The sequence below is a fragment of the Gossypium hirsutum genome, chromosome D09 (genome assembly GCF_007990345.1).
Source record: "Gossypium hirsutum isolate 1008001.06 chromosome D09, Gossypium_hirsutum_v2.1, whole genome shotgun sequence".
Classification (NCBI taxonomy): Eukaryota; Viridiplantae; Streptophyta; class Magnoliopsida; order Malvales; family Malvaceae; genus Gossypium; species Gossypium hirsutum.
The window spans coordinates 37,533,874-37,548,954 of record NC_053445.1 but is presented as its reverse complement, the minus strand read 5'-3'; the positions used below and the strand labels follow the sequence as shown (position 1 = coordinate 37,548,954).

Here is a 15,081-nt window from a genome sequence, read left to right as displayed (position 1 = left end):
ATAAAAACCACTTAACTCAATGTGCTTAACATTGAACTTATTTGTTTATTCATAAAAGATTACTTATATTATATTATTTATTTTGAACTTTTCTAAGCAATGTGAGATTTAAATAAATCAATACCATTACAAATTATTAACAATTTCCTACTAGTTTGGAATGTTAGCGATTTAAACCAATATCACCTTTCACACAAATAAATATACTTTTTGATAATTGAAGGGAGGGAGAATGGGGTTGTTTGGAGTCAAACCCAACCTCTCATGCTTATAACATAATGCTCTCGTCACTAGGCCAAAAGGCTGTTGGCTTCACACAAATAAATATTATGCTTGCAAGATAGTATCTCTCGATTTGTACTATCAATTAGCGAATATATATTGGAATTCTAATGAAGTTGTTTGTCACTGTAAATTGAACCACAACTCTTTGTATTAAAATTGAAGATATATCATATATAATACTTATTTATATGTAGCGCCCCAAATTTTTTTGTGTCATTGATGGTAATATTTTGTGAATGAGGATCGTAAAATTTCTAAGAGAAAGAATTTAGATTTATTAAAAATATTTGTAGAGTTAGTTAGATACGGAAAAAGATTATTAAAGGTGATAAAAATATAATTTATTTTTAGATATTGAATTTAATTTAGGATCTGAAAGTGTTCAATAATGTCGTGGTTCAGAACGATCAGGTGTGTAACATTAAACTCGAAAAACAACGAACAACGCGAAACCAAAAGATTCAGTGTCAACGCCATGCAGGTGTGTGGGCCCATTTTTCTTTTGTAGATATAGTTAAGGACGTACTCCAAGTGCAATTCGAGGTTAGCCACTTCATAGATTCCGTAATGTGTTCTGCATGTCATTAAAATATGAAATCTAGTATCCTCCTTCTGTTAGTACAAATTCTAATAGCATGATAGTATGTTTTGATATATATAACATGTATGATATATATGCATCCGTTATCTGATTAGTGTTTGCATGTGCATTGAGGTGGGATAATGATGTGACGGAGGAAGTGTTGATAGGTAAAAGTACCAGGGAAGCCTTTGTACTTGGGGGCAGATTGCATTTCAACCCCTCTACTGAAAAATGGGGCAAATTTGCCATTATACATTTCGAAATTTACAAATTAATCCCTCAGTTAAATTTTTTCTATTAAATGATGACATGGGATGTCAATTTAAATAGTTAATTACTAATTTAGCCACTAAACTATAGCTAAAATATCATTTTGATTTTTCTTTAAATTTTTCTTAACAAAAATCCTAAAAATAAAAAAATCTTAAAAATAAATATAAATTATTAAAAATTATGTTAAAAAAGTTCAACAAATTTAGCCCTCAATGTTTAGAAAATTTTTCATTTTTCATTTTAGCTCTAAATTTAAAAAATTCAATAAATTTGGTCCTCAATATTTATAAAACCTATCAATTTAGTCCTAATTCTAAAAAGAAAAATATAATTAGCGGCCTCTAATTACAAGGATTTCCTTGATACTTTTACCCATGTTGGTAGAGCTTGACACTAAAACTAGCAAAAATCCGTACTTACATATTAACAGGTACTTTGTTATATGAACAATGCTTTGGCCATGCCGAGGGGTAGGAGCCATTGATCCTTCCCAGAACTCAATGAAGCCGGAGGCAATAGACATAAGTTATTATATTTTGCTAAATAAAATACAACCGAGAGAAATAAGAATATGTTGGAGAGGATGGAACCTTGACCGTTTCCCTGACTCCACCTACATTCACTATGTGACACCAACTACAACTGCCATGTCCAAGCTGTGTTGAAAGCTTTAGCATTTTACACTTTGAATATTTTCTAAGCTCATACTTTTGCCTTCATTCAGCGCCCCTTCAAGTGGTCTCTTTGGGTGCATATATATATTTCACTGTGCTAAGTATTATAATGTAGGAAAAGAAATTAGACCCTGTATCTGTATATATAAATTCGAAAAAGAAAAAGCTGCTTTGTAGTTGGGTGCCACTGCCAAACCCAAAGATGAGTGGTTTTAGCTTCAATGGATTCATTATCCTGTGCCAAGTAAAATAGAGAGTGAAGTTGTTTGCAGGTGGTAGGCCACTCATATTGAATCGCTAATTTGGGTTTTTGGACAGGACTGGAAGCTGAATATTCTACTCTTATTCACTAATAATTGTATGTGGCTAAGCTTTGTTACTACCATCATGTTTAAAAGTGCCTGCTAACGGAAACATTTTATTTCCTTACAGAAGGCGAACATAAAGTTGAGATGGCCGAGTTGGTCTAAGGCGCCAGATTAAGGTTCTGGTCCGAAAGGGCGTGGGTTCAAATCCCACTCTCAACATTTACCTTTTGGCTTAATTTTTGAATTCAGTACTGTGCTTTTTAGATTTTTTTTATCAATTTTTTTCTCTGGTCTAATTCCGTCTTCAGTCCCTTTGTTCTTTATATTTTTTTTGTTTTTTCAGGCCTTTGAATAATAAAACATCACTTATTCAAATTTAACAGAAATTGTTTAATAGTGTAATTAATTTGATTTTATTTTTTAATTCAAACAAATTAGGACTAAATTTTCAAAAATAAAAATAGAGGGATATAAATTCCAAAAATTCAAAGAATATGACTGGAGACAGAATTAAACCTTTTTCTTTCAACTGGAAATACCAAATATTAGTGTTGGAGATTTTTTTCCGTCTTCAATTGAAATATCAAAGCTGAGTTTTTTGACTCTGTGTTTTTGCCCCAGAAACAAAGTAAACAAAATCTCAAAAAGAGACTTCTAAATTCAATAACTTAAATTAACTGAGAAAAGAATTGATATATGATTTATATGCAATAAGACTTGGACTTAACACTCAAGATTTCAGTATCAACTTTTGTCAACACCATCAAAGTTTGAATGACAAATCTTTGAGAATACATGAGATGATTTATATTTCTTTATATATACCAATTTTATTTAGTCTATTGGTACGAAAAATTATAAATTGGTGTAATTTATAATTCTTTAATGTTTATAGTAATATTTTATAGTAAATTTTAGTAATAAAATTTTAGAGATGAATTTTAGTAATACAATTTTGGTTTATTTGCAAATTAGCTCCTAAATTATATCCCAATCTTCAATATATATTTAAAGTAATTTTTTCATTAGAAATTATACTTAACTATCAATTTTGTCTCACTTTTATCTTCAATATAGATTTTCAAGGTCAAGTAAATCATCTTCTATTCTCTTGAGCAACCAACTATACTATTTGCTGAGAATTTCCCTCTAAAAACTTATACAAACAACTCAAGCGTCTACAATGGTAGCATTAAAAAAATAAAAAAAAATTATTATAAACAAAGAAAAATTGTAACCTAGAAAAAAGAATTTAAAGACAAAAAAGTAATTGGTAAAAAAACTAAGCATAACTAATTAGTTATAAATTAAAAATCATCTACTTGGCTATGAAAAGAACAATTTAAAGTTAAATTGATTCATTAAAATTGTAAAATATAACCATTAAAAATTAAAACATAACTAAGAAATACCACCCTATTTATTCTAAATAACCAAAGAGGACATGGATAGATATAATATATTTATGTAAAGTCTTAATAAATATATTAAAATACAACACCAAGAAACATAATCTTGATAACATAAATTCCATATTCTAGCTCAGTTCTTTGTTAAAATTTGTCACCAACTCAAGAAATATCAATTTACAATCTTTCATCCATGCACGTTAGTTAATGGAAATCATGGCTAACACAATTACAAAAATTAAAAATCAAACTTGGCATAAAGGAGTTGTTAACAAATAGCAAACAATTTTATAAACTAAGCAGCTCTAATGATTCAAATTTGGGCATAGTGAGCGATTGCCCTTTAACCATGTTGATTTCCTACTCAATCACTCGAACTTTGAATCCAAGTGTCAAATGTCGAGCTTAACGCGTTGAGACAACATCATTTCAGAGCGAGTTTCTTTTCTAACCCCAATAAGGATGCTTATATATGTACAAAGAATAATATCTGGATTTTCAAATATTTATTTATTAATTAAAAATGTAATAGTAGAAAAGGAAAAATGGAAACATTATAAAAATATAACAATAATTTCTATACTTATTATTAACAAATTAACCGAATCATATCTTCTTATTAAAAGAATGAATAAAATATATATATCATTCTTTACTTAAATTATGTTATAATTTCTGTCATAATTTATGATTTATAATATAAAATTATTATTCGAAACTATTTAACATATAATAATTTTAAAAAATTTATAAGAAGTTAACTAATTTTCTTGGAATATAGAAAAAGTTGATGATAGTACTTACAAAATATTAAAATAAAAAATTACATGCTTGTTAGTCGATATGGGTTAATTAAAGATTTAGTGGTATTATTCTGGAAAAAATATATTGATATTAAGTAAAAATAATTGCATTTTGATATTATATAAAAACTATTATATAAAAGTGAAACATCCAATTTAATTTAATTATTAAGTAAAATCTATTTAATTGAATAAACGTTTTCTTAAAAACAAAAGAGCAATTTTCATACAAATCAATACAAATAAAAGAATAGCTTTATAGAATCACTCCAGTGATCAAATATAACGCCTTTGACTTAGCCGAAACTCTTAAATCAGGTCGGAAACCTCTGTTCGTATTAAGCTTAAACCACCCATGGCATTCCCATTATGTAGTTATCGGCTTTTGCGAACCTGAAATTAAGCGCATGGACACCCTAGCCCACGACAAACTAGTCATAACAACTTCTTCCGTAACTGAAATGTTGAGATGTGAAAATAGTCAGGTTTGAAAAATCAATGTATAATATAATTAACGGTGAAATCGAGAAATTTAGATTTTGGGTAAATTTTAAAAATTAAAATGTATCAAGTCATATAAATTAATACACAATATTAATATTTGATAATTAAATGTTTTCAATAGGTGGTTGGACTGATCGATTGGTCATTATTGAGAGGGCTCTATTTGATTATCGCTTAAGTCAAATAAGATTAGACTAGATAATAAAACGAATGAGAACATATGTAGTTATACAAAAAAAAGAGAGTTAAATGTAAGACTATTATAAAACTATTAAAATAATAACATAAAAGAAAAAAGTACGTCAAATAAATTTGGCTTAATATCAAATGTAACCCCCTAATGTTTACATATTTTGTCAAATTGACTATTTTTTTTAGTTAAATTTGACTTCCAACCTCTTAAAAGAGTCAAATCATTTTTTATATGAAAATACTAACTATAATATTAATTTTTAACGATGTTGGCATGACAACCCGTCTGGTAGTTCACATATACTTCATGCTATCATTGCACCATTTATCTTATATGATACATCAACAAATAAATTAAAAGTTATAAAAATATTCAAAAATAAAAAAAATAACATGAAATACATATGAATTATCTTGTTAAAAAATTAACATTTTACTTAGAGTTTTCATTAAAAAAACAAAAGAGAAAAGAAACAATCCTATATGGCAGCATAATATAACGACACATGAATAACCTAATTAATTAGCACAGCATTCATAGTTTTATTAAAATAACATGTGGAACAATTTTTTGACTAATCATTAAAAAAACTCAACTTGATAGAAAAAATATTAAACTTACTATGAAATGTAGCTTGACGTTAATAATTAAAAGCAAAATGAGCTTTTACCATGAAACACCAACTATATATCATCAATTCTTAATACACTACTAAATACTCCAAAACAAATCAATAGCCAATTAAAGTTATATTTTAATTTTTTAATTAAATATAACTTTAATTTTATGAAAATGTATTATCTAGCTAGTGTGATTAAGAATATTACAGAATTCTCAGATAGGAAACTTTTAATGCTTCTTCATAATCCTTTTATGATGATGATTTTTCTAAAAACATAATAGTATTAATATGTAATATCTCAAACTCAACTTAAAAGTTTAAACCAAATCTGGAAGGATTACATTGATGTATTGAAAACTGTTTTCTTTTCAGGGTTCATACCTTTATAATTTGCACACACTAGACAATAGCACATTACGTTCTAACAGATCCTACTCACTTAGGTTCAAACATAGCAGATATACGTACAGACCACAAGTTGCTCATCATCAGATCATCAGATATCAAGTTATATGCACTAACTTAGATCGTACGGACCCTATAGTAGGCTTACGTTCGTTTAAAACGACGCTTGTGGCCGAAGGGAAAAATTCCAAATATTGCTTCACACGCTCGTATGGTTTCACACGGCCTGGTGAATTGGCCGTGTGATTCTACACGGTTTGGCACACGCCAGTGTGTCCCACACAACCTGACAAACGCCTGTGTGCGTGCCCATGTGTCCCACACAGCCTGAAACACACTGACATGAGTGACGCTGCTACAAACTCAGAATCTCCTTTTGAGCGAGACATGTGTTTAGAGAGATCTCATGACTTCGATCTTGCCAAAAGAATCAATGGGGTCCATGGCTTTTTCTATGTGGGGCATAGATGTCAATGGACCGATCTTGCCAAAAGTTTCTGGTGGTCAACAATTCATCTTTGCAGTCGTCGATTACCTCACTAAGTTGGTAGAAACTGCTTCATATGCCAATGTCACAAAGTCGACAGTCAGTAAATTCTTGAAAAATTATATGTTAGTATAGAATGCCAAAAAGGATCATATCTGACCATGCACTAAATTTGAACAACAATCAAAAGTTTGCAGGCTGTTCAAAATCAACATTATGTCGCCCCAAAGTGAACAGAGCATTGGAGGCAAAAAAAAAACTCTACCGGGGCAATGCCTTTTTCTTTGGCCTATTGCGGTTTTGGCCTATTGAAGACAAGATTCTTTCTCTCTAAGTTTTTGGATCCAATCTTGATTGAAGAGGAATGTTCAAAGCAATCCATCATGGTCAAATGCACAAAAAGCAAATGATGCGAGCTCACAAAAAAGTTCGCCCCAAAGAATTCCATGAGAGGGACTTGGTATTGAAGAAGATCCTTCCCATACAAAAAGAACTTTATGCCAAGTTGGGAAGGACCTTATGTGGAAGGCCTTATCTGGAAAAGCGTCAATCTTGATCGGAAGGGATAACAAGGACATGCCTAATCCTATGAGTTCAGATTCAATAAAAAATATAAAAAAAAGAGAAAAAAAAGAAAAAAGAAAAAGGAGAGGCCAAGGCGAAAACCCGCAAAGGGCGCCTTGAGACCAAAGGGGATTTGAGTTGAAAACCCGAAAAGGGAGACTCAAATTTTAGATCAAATTGGGGCATGAGGTGATCAGAGCAGCTCAAATTTTGATCAGATTGGGGCATGTGGTGATCTTGCTATACCTGAATCAACAGGAAAGGGTAGACGACATCTTGGGGCATCAACAAAGTACTGTTGATCTTCTAAACACATCTCAAACACAAAATGGCCTTCAGAAAGTTTGTACAGTGAAGTTCAAGTTGCGATATCTGGGGTACCTAATCTTCATACTATTTATATTGAATTGCTTGTTCTTGGAATACTTTATTATTTTCCAAGATACGAGTCGGTTCTTCTTTTATTATTCTTGATAATTTATTTCAAGCTATGCTCCCAAATCAATTCTATTTTTTTATCCATTGTTATGATCTTTTGCAAGCATGTTGCATTGGAATAATGATTAATGGACTAACAATACTTTCACAAAAGAAGTTTTGCATACTACTCTAGGAGTTTCTAAATAATATAGGAACTTGAAAGAAGACAATTGTTTAGAAAACACCAAGTTTAAAGGGTGAAATATCTAAGAAGGAAGAGTCTAAGTTAAAGACTATCCTTTCATATTTTATTGACCAAACATTGATTGAGCAAAATGACAAGATGTAGTGTTGATGGCAAAGCTTCAATGAACAAACAAGCGATGTTCACCAAGAAGAGGTCTTCTGGAAGAAGAAATTTCTTCATTGGTGCATGTGCATTTGGTATGACACCTTGGAAATGGGGTAAAAGACCAAAAAGCTTCACATTCTGTATCTTTGAATTACAGTGGGGGGAAGATGGTTCAAATTTTATGTCCCAAAATTACAGTGGACTTAACCTTGAAGATTTCAACAGATTAAAGTTTTAAGATTACAGTTGGGGCAATCTGGTTAAGTAAGAGATGAGTGTTACCTGCCGAGCAAGATAGCATTCTGACATAATGGTAATGAAGCCTTGATAAATAACGAGCAATAACAACTCAAACATTGATGAGTCATTCTCGAAAAATGACATTCTGCATTCATCCAAATGTTATTCGTACACGTCTAGTTAGAAGCATTTGATTCATTCTGATCATGACATCTTAACCACTAGGCATAACCAGGTTCATAAAGTGAATTATACAGGTCATGTTCCTCAGAGAACAGATCGGTGAAATCATAAAGCCTTATCTCCCTGAGCAACAGCGGAGCAGGTTGAAAAGATAGCAGATCTTGTCTTCCTGTATTTGGTAGCGGAGTAGATCGAAGATAGTAGATCTTGTCTTCCTGTATTTGGCAGGAGAGTAGATCGAAGATAGAAGATCTTGTCTTCCTGTATTTGGCAGCGGAGTAGATCGAAAATAGCAGATCTTGTCTTCCTGTATTTGGCAGCAGAGTAGATCGAAGATAGCAGATCTTGTCTTCCTGTATTTGGCAGTGAAGTAGATCGAAGATTACAAATTCTGTCTCCCTAAGCAGTAGTGGAGCAGATCGAAGACGGTGAATCTTATCTTCCCAAGATAGTGGAGCAGCAGATTTAAGCCATTAGTCCTATCTCCCTAAGCAGTAGTGGAGTAGGTTGAAGATTGCAGATTCTGTCCCCCTAAGCAGTAGTAAAGTAGATCGAAGATGGCGAATCTTATCTTCCCAAGATAGTGGAGAAGCAGATTTAAGCCATTAGTCCGATCTCCCTAAGCAGTAGTGGAGTAGGTCAAAGATTGTAGATTCTGTATCCCTAAGCAGTAGTGGAGCAGATCAAAGACGGTGAATCTTATCTTCCCAAGATAGTGGAGAAGCTGATTTAAGCCATTAGTCCTATCTCCTTAAGTAGTAGTGGAGTAGGTTAAAGATTGTAGATCCTGTCTCTCTAAGCAGTAGTAGAGCAGATCAACAACAGCGAATCTTATTTCCTTGACGAACCTTATTTCCCTGTTGCAGTGGAGTAGACTAAACCCACAAATCTTGTCCCTCTAAAGTTGCTACGAACAGGATTGAAGCTACAAGTCAGAGCTTTCTGAAGTGCAGTGGAATAGAGCGAAACAACAAGCCACAGTGGATTGAAATAAAGCTACTTGAAGAGAAACGTCAAGAGAAGTTAAGACTCGGCGAGACCAGGCAAAATATTGGTCTTTCTAGATCTTTGCTCTGTTCTCGTTACACGACAACGAGCAAAGAGGGGCAGTTGTACAGCCCAATATTTTGCCCATTACAAACCCAACACACCCAATAACAGACCCAAAAACAAGCCCAAACTAACCCACAGTCCAAAATCTAAAAACCCAGTACCCATTTTCAGAAAAAAAAGAAAACCCTAGCCCACTTGCCCTGCCACCGCCACTTCTGACCACAACCACCACGGTCATGTCGCCAGATCGCCACTTGCGCCTTCAAAATCAGAAAGAAGCGACAGAAAGTAAAAAAAAAGGAATAAAAAATATGTAAAAAATGGCTATATAAAAGCCATTCGAAAATGTAAAGAGAGGGATCTCTTTTTGTAACCTTTTTTACAAGATCTGAAGGAAAAGAAATAAAAAAGAAAGGTGGTTGCATATTTTTTTTCTTTTTTTGATTTTTTTCTTTTCTTATTTTTGAAACAAAATAAAGTAAAAAAGAGGTCTTTTCTTACCTTTTCGCCGTCGTCGAAGTGCTCAGGGTCAGAAGGATGCATCGGAGCAAAAAAAGGGAAACTTTTGGTTTCCCCGCGCTGGTGGCCGGTGCGGTGGCTCTTGGCCGGACCCTTGGTCAGATTTTGGGGAGAAGAAAGGGGGAAGGGAGAGCATTTTCGGATTTTTTCTGAAAAGAAGGGGAGGAATGGAAATTTTGAAAAAAAAATTAGCTTAAATAGGCTTCCAAAACGATGTCGTTTTGTGCAGCCTTCTCAAGCACCAAAACGGCGTCGTTTTGACCTGACCCGTTGGCTGACCCGACCCGTTCCCGGGGGATCCGCGTGTTTTCAAGGGATGGGCTAATTGCACTTTTAGCCCTTCCGCTTTTTAATGGTTTTATAATCAAGTCTTTTAGTTTTTTTAATTTTTCCTTATGATTTATTGTGTTTTCAATTTAGTCCCTACTAGAACTCGCGTTTTGCAAGAATGGGATTTTTCCCTTTTGCCCCTCCTAGTTGTTCAGCGCGTTTGATGTGGCCCTTCCTCTTTTTTATTTATTTCATATTTGACCCCAAATTTTGTTTTAAAATTTCAATTCGGTCCTTTTTCATTATTTTGGTTATTTTATTAATAAACCTATTATGATTATTATTATTTATTTATTTCCTCATTTATATATATACATATATTTGCAATTTCAAATTTTGCTATATATATATGTGCATGCGTGCATTTTTTATATTATACGTACATATTCTTATAATTTATTTATTTATATATATATACATACTTATATATATTTTATATTTTATAATTTTTATATACATTTTGTATACATATACGTGCATATACATATTTACATAAACTTTTATATTTAATAATTTTAAAATACATATATACATATATTTTTCATATTTTTATAAATTTATGTACATACACACTTTTTTATAACGTACATACTTATATTTTATAGATATATTTTTTTGCATTTTATAATCTATATACTTATACATGTAAATACTTATATTTTTATATCTTATAACTCATATATATTTTTTCATATTTTCATTATTTTATGTATATACATAAATATATAGTTCCCTTATATGTGCAAACACATGTCCATTTTTATGTTTTAGTTTATTTATTTATTTATTTATTTATTTGTTATGGTATATACATGATTGATTTGTTTTTTTATTATTATTCGTTTTTGTTCATATTATTTTTGTTCACACCATCATATTTATTATTTCATTATGCATATTAACACCATACTTCAGAAAAGGAAAATTTTTCAAAGTAAGGCAATATTTTGCGTTTGGAAATTCGAGAAAACGTGCCCTAATGTGCTGGCTTTCGATTTTTCTCGTTCAACCAAATAGCTAAATATCCTTTTAAAAATTTCAAAATAAGGAAATGTTTTGCGTTCGGAAACTCTAGAAAACGTGCCCTAATGTGCTGGGTTTTGATTTTTCTCGTTCGATCAAATAGCCAAATATCCTTTTAAAATTTCGAAATAAGACAATATTTTGTGTTTGGAAATTCGAGGAAATATGCCCTAATGTGCTAGGTTTTGATTTCTCGTTTAACCAAATAGCCAAATATCCTCTTAAATTTTAACTCATGTCATTCAAGTTTTTTTTTAGGATCGTATTTCAAATCTCTTTAAAGTTTTCAGTTTTTCGACACTAACACATTAAGTAATCAACTAGGTACCAATTTTGGGCGTATCGAGGGTGCTAATCCTTCCTCGTGCGTAACCGACTCCCGAACCTATTTTTTTGAATTTTGTGGACCAAAACCGTTGTTTTAATAAAATCAAATCGTTTATTAAAAACAACAACTTTTCAAGGTGACCCGATCACACCTTATCAAAAAGGATTGGTTGTGACTCCTGTTTTTTTTTGTTTCCATTTTCCAAATCCAAGTTGACCCCGTTTTCATCAAAAAATGGTGTCAACACAGTACACTTCCTCCAAATATAACAACCCATCCCCATGCAATATATCGTGACATAATATCATACATGTAAAATGTCATGCTCAATCATAGTCTTACATATCATAGAGCAAATCAGTCATACATAACATAAGGCCATAACAACCATTTCATCTCCTAGGCGTATAACAGTCATTTTACCCTATGGGGGTATTTCGATCATTCTACCCTATGGGGGTATTTCGGTCATTCTATCCTATTAGGGGTATTTTGGTCATTTTACCCTATAGGATATTTCAGTCATTTTATCCTATGGAGGGTATTTCGATCATTTTATCTTATGGGGGTATTTTGGTCATTTTACCTTATGAGGGTATTTTAGTCATTTTACCCTATGGGGGTATTTCGATGATTTTACCCTATTTTAGGGTCTTGGTACAGATATTGACCTTTCAAAAGGTCTGCAGTTGCCTCGAGCGACTCAGGTAACCTTAATGGTCATAACAGTGTAAATGGGCCCAAGGCTCATTACTCGGCCCAAGTGGGCCCACACGCTTGTGCGGCCCGTTCAGTCCTGATTTTGCCACGGCTATGAGATCTACAAAGCCCAGTCCAGTATTTGCCACAAATCGTGGATTTCATCCGTGTGGGGCCCACGAGTCCGTTGAGCCCACACGGCCTATTTCGGCCCAATGTGGCCCATTACGACCCAAGCCCATAAAAATGCCCATGGAGGCCTCTACAGTCTATCGCCCGTGATTCACGAGTTTTTCTTACCACACGAGCAATCGCATGCCCGTATGGTCTCAAACTCCGTATTTCTAGCTTTTCGGCTTTTTCGTTCTACAATTACAGTGGGGTGTTTACACACCTCATGCAATTTGAAGATTCCCTTCGTTCTGAACACTCTTATTCCAAAAAGCAATGACCATCGCACCCTTGGTTCCCAGACAATATGTCAATCAACCTCGACCACCACCTACACAAAAGTCACCATCTTTATATTAGACTCATACTTGACAAACCATCTCAATTGCACCCCACTTACCACTCAATACTGTTTCTCAAAAAGTAACAGATGACTCATTATCATACCATAACCACTTACCAACAACGATAGAACAGATTGCAGATCAGAGATGTAGCGTACAAAGAATCGAGAATCGGGATTAATCTATCAGTATTAGGCCAATGAGAGCACTTGAGGGAGAGGAAGAGAAAAACCGTACGCTCCCAATTGATCAACGAAGCCTTGCTAAAGCCGAGAGCTATTCGACAGAGCTTAAAAAAAGAAGAAGGGAGAATCGAGTAGGAGAGTAAACCGAAAAGAAAAATGGTGAGGGAGGAGAGAAGTTGTATTCGACCAAGGTTGAAAGAAAAGGAATGAAACCCGAATTCTAACTCTCACTAAATCGGCAACAACCCCAAATACCAAAGATCCCTCCTCCAATTCGGCTACACACTCTCCATCCACTTCCTATCCCGTAATTTTCTACTATTATCTCTCCACAACAACAACCTCCCCAAATCTCAATATTCTTTCCTCAAATCTCTCCAAATATCCTTCATCAATTCTCTCTATGACCAGTTCAAACTCCATTTAGCAGCATTTTAATCCAACTCTACCACCCACACGAATTAGGCAGCAAAATAAATACTCTCTTTTTGATGAGCCACCACTCGAACCTTAGACCCCATGTACACTCCACACGCCCCTTACCACTAGACCAACAACTCCTTTGTATCATATTTTAGCCACAATAATTTAAGAACCTACTATCAGATCCAAGAATTTTATTCACTTAAAATAAAAATTTTGCATAAGCCAAGGCTTGAACCCCTGACTTCTCAGACACTTCCAAACACTCCTAAATCACTTAACCACTGAAGCAGACATTCATTTATGTCACTTCCTTGCACAACTAAATATTTATGTGCAGTCTCCTAACTGTTCCTTTGTTCAAAACCTATTTCTTCTAGGCCCAAAATTTGGGGTGTTACATCTCCCCAAAGAGACTCAAGTAAGATAGAATGAACAATCATGCTCCTTACCATATCCTTACGAGTCCTATTTTGTCTTTCAGCTACATCATTCATACTAGGTGATCCTAGCATGGTGTAATGTGAGACAATATCGTATTCCTATAGGAATTTCACAAATGGTCCTGGACATTGTTCACCTAAGCCATCATATCTACCATAGTACTCACCACTACGATCAAATCTGATGTTTTTAATCCTTTTGTTGAGTTGATTCTCAACTTTAGTTTTATAATATTTGAACACGTCCAGAGACTGAGATTTCTCATGAATGAGATATAGGTACCCATAACATGAGTAATCGTCTATGAATGTTATGAAAAATTGTTAACCATTCCAAGATGCTGTAGGGAATGACCCACAAATATTTGTATGAATTAATTCTAATACATCTGAAGATCTGTTGGCACCCAATCTCTTGGTTTTGGTCTATTTTCCCTTTATGCAACCGACACAGACATCAAAGTATGTGAAGTCAAGGGACTCTAAAATACCATTAGACACAAGGCATTCAATTCTAAGTTTTGAGGTATGACCAAAACACTTATGCCACAATGTGCTGAATTTTCCTTATTTAATTTGTGTTTAATACCACGTCATTCCACATGCAAGGTTTCATTATAGGATGCAACTATTTCTAGCAAATAAATATTTTCATAAGTATTTAGATAACCAGTTCCAACAACATTTGAATTTAAAGACAAACTAAATTGATTGTTTCCGAATAACCAATCATATCCAAAATTTTACAACGAAGAGACAGGAGCTAAATTCTGTCTAAATGACAGTACAATAAAAGTGCCTTTTAAATCCAAATAAAAACCAGTTCCTAATAACAACCTAAAATGCCCAACCTCTTCCACTTCTACCAATTTTCCATAGCCCACGAAGAAGTGTCTTTCACTATCACTTGGCTTTTGGTAACTCAAGCAACCCTGTATAGAAACACTTGTGTGAGTAGTAGCACTAGAATCTATCCACCAAGTGTTTCTAGGTACTGAAGCTAAATTAACCTCAAAACAGACCAAATTAAAAATTATACCTTTCTTTGCACGCTAGGCATGATATTTGGTACAATCTTTCTTCATGTGTCCAGACTTGTTACAAAAGAAACAACTCTCTATAGCTTGATGTTGTCTCTTTTGAGTTGGACCCTTAGTAGCTTTATTATTATAATAGCCCATTTTTGCCCGGGCCCAGCGACATAAACAAAAAAATAAATGATAAGCCCACATTACAGCAAGCCCATGTGGCCCAAACC

General features: G+C 33.4%; 1 non-coding gene across 1 annotated transcript; it reads left to right on the top strand.

Annotated features, from left to right (window-relative positions):
* The first annotated feature begins 2,261 nt into the window (after positions 1–2,261).
* Positions 2,262–2,342, top strand: TRNAL-AAG (transfer RNA leucine (anticodon AAG)). Its single transcript has one exon. It is a non-coding gene; the product is annotated as a tRNA-Leu (tRNA).
* The last annotated feature ends 12,739 nt before the right edge of the window (positions 2,343–15,081 follow it).